Source organism: Hydra viridissima, unplaced genomic scaffold (assembly GCF_058129835.1).
Source record: "Hydra viridissima isolate aposymbiotic clone 2 unplaced genomic scaffold, HvirCarnegie_v1 scaffold_2, whole genome shotgun sequence".
Classification (NCBI taxonomy): domain Eukaryota; kingdom Metazoa; phylum Cnidaria; class Hydrozoa; order Anthoathecata; family Hydridae; genus Hydra; species Hydra viridissima.
This window is the reverse complement of record NW_028324301.1, coordinates 13,305,447-13,312,973: the sequence shown is the minus strand read 5'-3', so window position 1 is coordinate 13,312,973 and position 7,527 is coordinate 13,305,447. Positions and strand designations below refer to the sequence as shown.

The 7,527-nt window shown below is 30.8% G+C and overlaps 1 pseudogene across 1 annotated transcript; it reads left to right on the top strand.

Annotated features, from left to right (window-relative positions):
• The first annotated feature begins 2,482 nt into the window (after positions 1 to 2,482).
• LOC149892044 (uncharacterized) lies at positions 2,483 to 5,719 on the top strand (annotated as a pseudogene). Its single transcript, XR_016449921.1, has one exon. The product of XR_016449921.1 is annotated as an uncharacterized LOC149892044 (transcript).
• The last annotated feature ends 1,808 nt before the right edge of the window (positions 5,720 to 7,527 follow it).

Below are 7,527 nucleotides of genomic sequence, written 5' to 3'. Positions count from 1 at the left end.
TATATTAATTTATTATATTAAAGTTTGTATCGCAACCTAAAATTATTTAGGAGCAGTGGAAAAGCTACACGAAGTTCTGAAATTCTTTACACCACGTAATATTTATCAAAGTGCTTTAGAATCGCAACCAGGATGTGAGCTTACACAAGCGAAAGAACGATTGAGTTCAAATGATCAGCAAACTGATTCGCTCAGCGGATTTATGCTAGATGATAACTATTGCCCAGAAGCTCGGCAGCCTAATTTACAACTCTATTTACTTGAAATCGAAAAAGAAAAACTTTACTTTTTTAAGCAAATTGAAGAGAAAGGACTTGCTGTATCTGTGTATCCTTCTTATGATTTTTGGTTCAAAAATTCTAAAATGCCAATTTTACGAAATCTATTTGCAAACCCATTTATTCGCGTAAGTTGCGTTTGAGTTCCGTTTGTAAACGCATTTATACGTGTAAGTTGCGTTTGAGTTACGTTTTTAAACGCATTTTATATGAGTAAGTTGCGTATTAAATGCGTGCGTAAACGCAGTTATTTGCGTAAATTGCGTTTATGTTTACGTAAGTAAACGCAATAAATTGCTTCAAATGCGTTTGAGTTTGCGTGTGAGTTTTTATTTCGGAACGCAAACGCAAAACGCAGCTTTTTTTACTTTCCAATGTATGACTACAATACATATTTTACCACTATTTCAGTTAAGAGTTACAGAAAAGATTGAGTAAAGTTTAAGAGCAAGAAAGTGGTTAAATGAAGACTGTGAGGGAAAAAACTAGATGAAAACAACTAGTTTTAATGAATGACAATCTTAGCCGATACTAACTTTGGAATTGTTTGTTTATAAGGTTTCTAAGAGATGGTTACAAAAAAGTAATCCAAAAAGACATAAAGTAGAAATCTGAGTAGGACATTTACTATTTATCAATATAGGAATATCAACAACATTGTGATAATTATTAGCAGTACACTACTATGTATAATTCTTTATTTATTATTAATGTCAATTTAAATCTGTGATTATTTGCTAAAATAGAATTTCTTTACTCGGCACAATATCTTTATTTCGTTTTTTTTTTTTAATACAAACTCTGAAATTGTTAAAATGTTGTCATTATTGTTACTGCTACTAGTAGTGGTACAGGTACTTGATAAATGTGTAATTTTTTGTTTTCTAGAAACTTTAATAGGTGTATATCGAGGCATTGGTAATTTTCTTTTACTCTGAGGAGGAGATAATTCGTATCCTTTCAAATATAACCTGGGATGAGGGGATAGCTCAGTTGGCTTCCCATATTCAAAATGATTTGCACATACATTTGTGTTCTTATTTACAGCATATAGCTTTCTTTTTTTTGTTGAAGGGTCGACTACTTCTCTGTTAATAATTTTAGTCCATGCGGAAAAATATTTCTCTTTACAAGTAAAAAATTTTAATTCGCTGAAACTAAATGTCTTCCAAATATGATCTTTCAAAACATATTTTTCTTTGTACCGACGATCGTTGTTACAACCAAATACTGCACAACGATCACTCTTACCCATTACTAAAAAGTGTGGCAAATAAAATAAAAAAATAGTTGTAAACCAAATATATAATAGTGGTCAACTTTTAAAAAACTAATAAGAGAATGGCAGGATATTAACGAATTTAACTTTTGTTTGCTCCCAGGCAATCCCAAAATGCAATGCGTGTATTCATGACGTCGTTATCTGGCAAAAGGTCTATTGAAAATATTTGTAAAATGGAAATATATATATATATATATATATATATATATATATATATATATATATATATATATATATATATATATATATATATATATATATATATATATCATTAAGTTATAACTTTTTATTTACCTTTATATGATTTATACTGAATAATAATAAAATGATAAATATCGATAAACAGATTTAAATGGACATGCCATCTATGGGTGTTACTTCAAGAGATTGTACTGGTGGCATTACAATTTAATGTTATATAAATGGTTGATACAGAGAGAAAGTTTTCTGCAAAGTATAAAAATGAAAGTTTATAAAATCATATTTTGATATTGGCGAGGTTATAAAAACAGCCAAAAAGATATCAAACAAACAACAAATTTTTACTATTGATCTGTAATAATGACAAAGTTATAAATAAAAAAATCATATATAGTATATTTATTGCAAAAAAAAAAACTGATATATATTTATTTCAATAAAAAACTATTAAGTGATTTTTCTGAAATCCCCCTTCCAGAATTGACAGCATTTTTAAATGCATGCCTTTTACTACCCTAAGTTATTAGGCCACTGCCAGGATTAAGATTTAATAAGAGTCACCCTGGAAAATGTTTTTATGCAATAAATAAAAAAATTCCAATAAATATAAGTTTAAAAAAATTAATGACTATTTAGGGATTTGAGTTCAAATAAATATTGACTCATCTGTTTTAGGGATGAGGGGCGCTAGCAATTTTGGTGAACAAAAAGTTTGCACTTAGCTGATGTTAAAGAATTAAAGGTTATTGGAATTGATGGAAAAATTGACAAGTCTAGATTAGTACATTCTGTCAGTTATAACACTGATGAAGATCCTATTATTGTTGCTTCAACCAAAGAAGAACATCATCTTACATTTACAGCAGAATATGGACCAACAGCACAAAATTATTTGACTCATGTAGTTATACCTATTGGAACTGGTGCTACTATGGCAAACGCTACTGCAGATGTTTTAACAGAATGTAATAGTGTTCAGAGCTTAGTCGCTGTTATTGTAGGTAACATAACTTCTAATACAGGTGCAGATAACAGTTTGGTTGTAAAACTGGAAAATCTTAAAAGAAGTTTGCACCTATTAGGATGTTTGCTTCATCAAGTTGAACTTCCACTGCGACACATCATATGTGAATTAGATAGAAACACAAATGATCCTAAGTTTTATAAGGGGCCTATTGGAGATGCTGCATCTCATCAAACTCTTCATGAACAGGTATTGGTTGAGTTTGTTCCCATATATTCGGAAATTGAGTTGTTTGTTAGCAGTGAGGTTATAAACAATCTTAGTACAGACCAGCAAATGCTTTATGAGTACTATGTGGGTATCTCAAAAGGTTTTATATGTAAAAAATTTCTTGCAAAAAAAACCTGGATCAATTTTTCATGCTAGATGGCTAACTCTAGCCTTAAGAGTAATGATGGTTTATGTTAGGACTGATAAACCATCTCCTGAATTATTAGTAATGACTAAATATATTGTCCAAGTGTATTGTGTAATGTGGTTTGCTATTAAGCGCTCTGGAAAATACAAAGATGCTTGTCAACTTCTGTATAAAACCATTCAATTAGTCAAGCTTCAAGACAGCAGGATTCAGAGCATTGTTTTTAAGAACTTACAAGGAAATTCATATTGTTGTTTGCAAGAAAATTTCCTGCACTGCATGCTGCTGGATGAAAATCTGAATATAAGAAATCAAGCCCTCAACCAAATCCTTAAAATGAGAGCATTGAAAGAAGACATTACTTTTAAACCAAAGCTTAAGTCGAAATCCATAATGAAAATAAATTTTGATGCTGAGTCTTGGGATTATCTTGTTTCTGTTGATGATATTCAGGTTGAGCCCCCAACAACTTTTTGCATAACATCAGAAATTCTGAGAGAGGCTATTAAATCAAATCTAAAACTTTGTGTAATAGATATGCCTAACAATTCTCAATCTGTGGAGAGAGCAATCAAATTAACCTCAGAGGCATCTAAACAGGTTTATGGTTACGAAAAGAGACACAAATTCATTTTGACTAAAACCCAAAGTCAAAGAGAGAATAAAAGAAACGTAAAAAAGTGTGACTATTTTATAAAATGAATGTCTAGTATGTTAGTTATACTTTTTGTTTATTTCTTTTTTTCTTTAACTGCTGAATGAAATATTTACTGTAGTCAATTATCTAAGTATAGTTCTATTGATATTAATGTCCTAATTACATAGACTTCCAGGGCCGGTTTTCTAGGGAGGGGGGCAGTTGCTGAAATGGACACAGGCTTCACGATTTAGGGGCCCCCAAATGCTAATGAACTTCCTATTAAAACTTTTTTTTTTTATAATTAATTTAACAACTATTCAAAATAACTAAAAATACACATAAAATTATTGTAATTATTAAAAATTGGTTTAACCTTAGTTTTCGATAGTTTTTCTGTTTTTTATCTTTGAAACCTTTTTTTTCAACCAACTGCAAAAATTTAAGAAGACTGTTAGTATAAAATTATATTTTTATCTGTGGGCTCCTAAAATTATTATTGCACCCGGGCACCAGAAGTAGTAAACCCGGCTTTTAGACCACTAAAAAATAGGCTTTAAAACATATCAAAATGGCTAAAAAGTGTGATTATTAAATCCATTTCCCGAAGTAAAAATAACTTTTAAAAAAGTTAATCTAATTGTTTTGTGTTATTAACATTGCAATAAACAAATGCCAGGGTGACTCTTTATGATTTTAAAAAAAACACCTAGTAGGCAGTGGCCTACTAAGTTATTCAAAAGAAAATCTAAAAGGAAATAGCTTTTAACAAATATGAAATTTAACACAAAACTTTTTTTGTGGTAAATTTCAAATTTGTAAGCTATTTCCTGGTTTGCATGCACTTTTCAGTATACCAGGTACTGGTATGCTAAAAAGTACTTGCAAACCAGGCACTGGTATCTTGTTCTGCCTATGGGTGTACTTCAAGAGATTGTGCAGGTGGCATTACTTTTCATAGGTACAGTAATTTTTTTTTGGAAAATTAAGGTTTATTGGGTTGTAATAAATATCCTTCAGCAAAACAGTTTATTGGAACATATAAAAAATTGCTGGTGCATAATGATATTCAAGATATTCTTTGTGGAAACTGTTTGCCATTGCAAATTGTACCTATTTTGACTGCTTCTAGTAAGTACCAAAACATTGAAAACAAAGATGTTCCTTCTGTTAGTGTTTTGAATAACACTTCTAGCAGAAATAGGATTATTGAACTACTAGAAAACTCTGTTACTGATCATGATTATTTTTTAGTTCCTGATGCTAGCTGTTTGTCTATATGTTCACAAAGTATTGTGGCTTATATTGCAGGATTTGTTGTATTTAGGGGAAATTCTGGGGAGTTTGTACACTATGAAACATGCATTTCAGCGTTAAATACAAGTAGCAAACAAGAACAATATGCATTAACTTGAAAACAAAAGCTGCATTATTGATATTTCCCTCAAAAGATGATCATGACATTAGCATTTTGTGTGAAAAGTTGTTCAGAATCAATGTAGAACACAACAGCAATAATTCATTATCCTTGTCAAATGTAAGGTGCCATGCAATTTTGCAGTCAGTGTATCAACTCACAAACGCTTGTTTTTATTTCCACAAGAAACGTTCATACTGTGTAAAACATGGTGTCTGCTAATTTTGTGTTGACATACGACTATCTGAATGTCTGTTTCAGTATTCCATATATTTTGGAATAAGCTAAACCAGATAATCAGTTAGCAAACACTTCATTGTAACATAATATAACCTCGAAAGTATAACTGGGGAATTATTTATTGACTTGTTGCAATGCTTTGATTTCGTTTCATCTGTGTTTTCTCCATAGTTCTGCTAAAATATAAAAATGTTTTGGGTCGACCAAGATGGCGGCTGACTTTCAAAACTGGCTTCAGCGCGTTTTATATAAACGTATAATACCGTGCCATCTCCTGTGTATTAAACCTCCTTGGTCTGGAGCAGACTTGAAAAAATGACTTGAAAATTCAAAAATTCTCGTTTTTCAAGTCTGACTTCAGTTCAAGTTCGCTACTTGCATTCCGTTCAAGTCAGACTTGAGATTTGAAGTCTGACTTGAAATTTCAAGTCGGGTTCTTGCATTCGGGAGGAATTTTTGCTCTCTCAAGTCTGGTTTGAAGTCAGACTTAAAAACGATCTATTTTTAGCGGTTTTCAAGTCTGACTTGAGTTGAAGTTCGCTTTGTGCATTCGCTCAAGTCGCACTTAAGGTTTGAAGTTCGACTTCAAATTTGAAGTTTGGTTCTTGCATTCCACCCTAATACGTGTTAGATAAGATAATATTAAGACGTTTTAGTTAAGACGACTTACTGTGTTTTATTTGAGACCAGTTTAAGACATCTTTAAGATCAATTTCAAGACGTCTTCAATCTGTCTTTAAGACGACTTATTGTTGGGTGGGTTGTTCATACAAAAATTCCGTAAAATAAAACATTTGTTACTACGGACATTTCTTGGTAAATTGCTTTAATAAACTTAATCAAGGTTTTCATTTTCCCTCTAAACTAGTTAGTTTATACTTTGTCACTTTTCACAAGTAAGGAGTGCAATTTTTTTTTTATCATAAAGTTAAAATCGTAGTAGCAAGTTGCAAAAGTTAAAAAAAAATATTTATTTTAATCATTCTCTATAATAAAAAAAAAAAAATTCAAAAAATATTTAGTTGTGTTGGTTTTTAAATGAGTGAAAATTTGTTTGTAATTTAGGGACAAATGTCCGAAAATCACGAGTGCATTTTTTTAATAACATCCGGATTTACAAACTAAGAACATTTCTTCGTTCATTTCGAATATCTGTGAATACGTACGTAATTAGGTATATAACACAGGCCCTAGTACGTTCCAAAAAAACCCTATCAGTTTTATCCATAACTTGAGTGTCAGGTCACTAAGTAGATCAAAGTAGTTTTTTTTTTGTGGGTGACTTGGATTCAAATCGCATGACTAATTTTTGAGAACACGAAGAACAAACCACAAACTAATTTAAATATTCAAGCTCACCATTAAATAAAATACAATTAAAAAAAAGAGTACCATTTCAGCATGTCGTCTTTTATTTGACTTAAATCCCCTAGGCAGCAATTCCACGGCGCAACGAAAAAATATTTGACGTCAAACAAAAAACACATAATTTTCATGAACTTTACTCTCTTATATCTTGCTTTATGATAAAGCAAACGCTTTGAGGTTTTTTGTATCAATTATTTTTAACTCAACTTCTTTCCAACCATATACAGAAAGTAGTCTTCTTTGTATGGCATCACTTATATATTATTTATATCTTGAGACCACTATTGATAAAAAAAAACTTGTTGCAGGAACGTTTTTTCAGACATAGGTTTTGAAGGTAAGGGTTCTTAATTGGAAGAAGACATCCAATTTGTATAAAAATTCCAATATACATTAAAAAAGGGACGAGGAATCAAATGGAATGCGAACCTTTTTAATATTTATGCATAATTTAGTTCTCAGCGTTTAAAAACTTTAAGAGTGGTCTTCTAGAGAAAAACTTTTTTTAAAGGTCCATGTGGGAAAGGTAAGTATAGCCTTTCCTCTATTTATAACAAGTATTTATTTATGTTTTCTTGGAGATATGATACTTAGGATTTGTATGAAGAATTTTATGACGTTTTTTGTTTTGATTTTTGCGTTTGTTTTGGTATATTAAATTTTTGTGAATTCGTAATGCAGTGACGTCTTATAATGTTTTCTTTTCACTTTCTAAAGCTTAA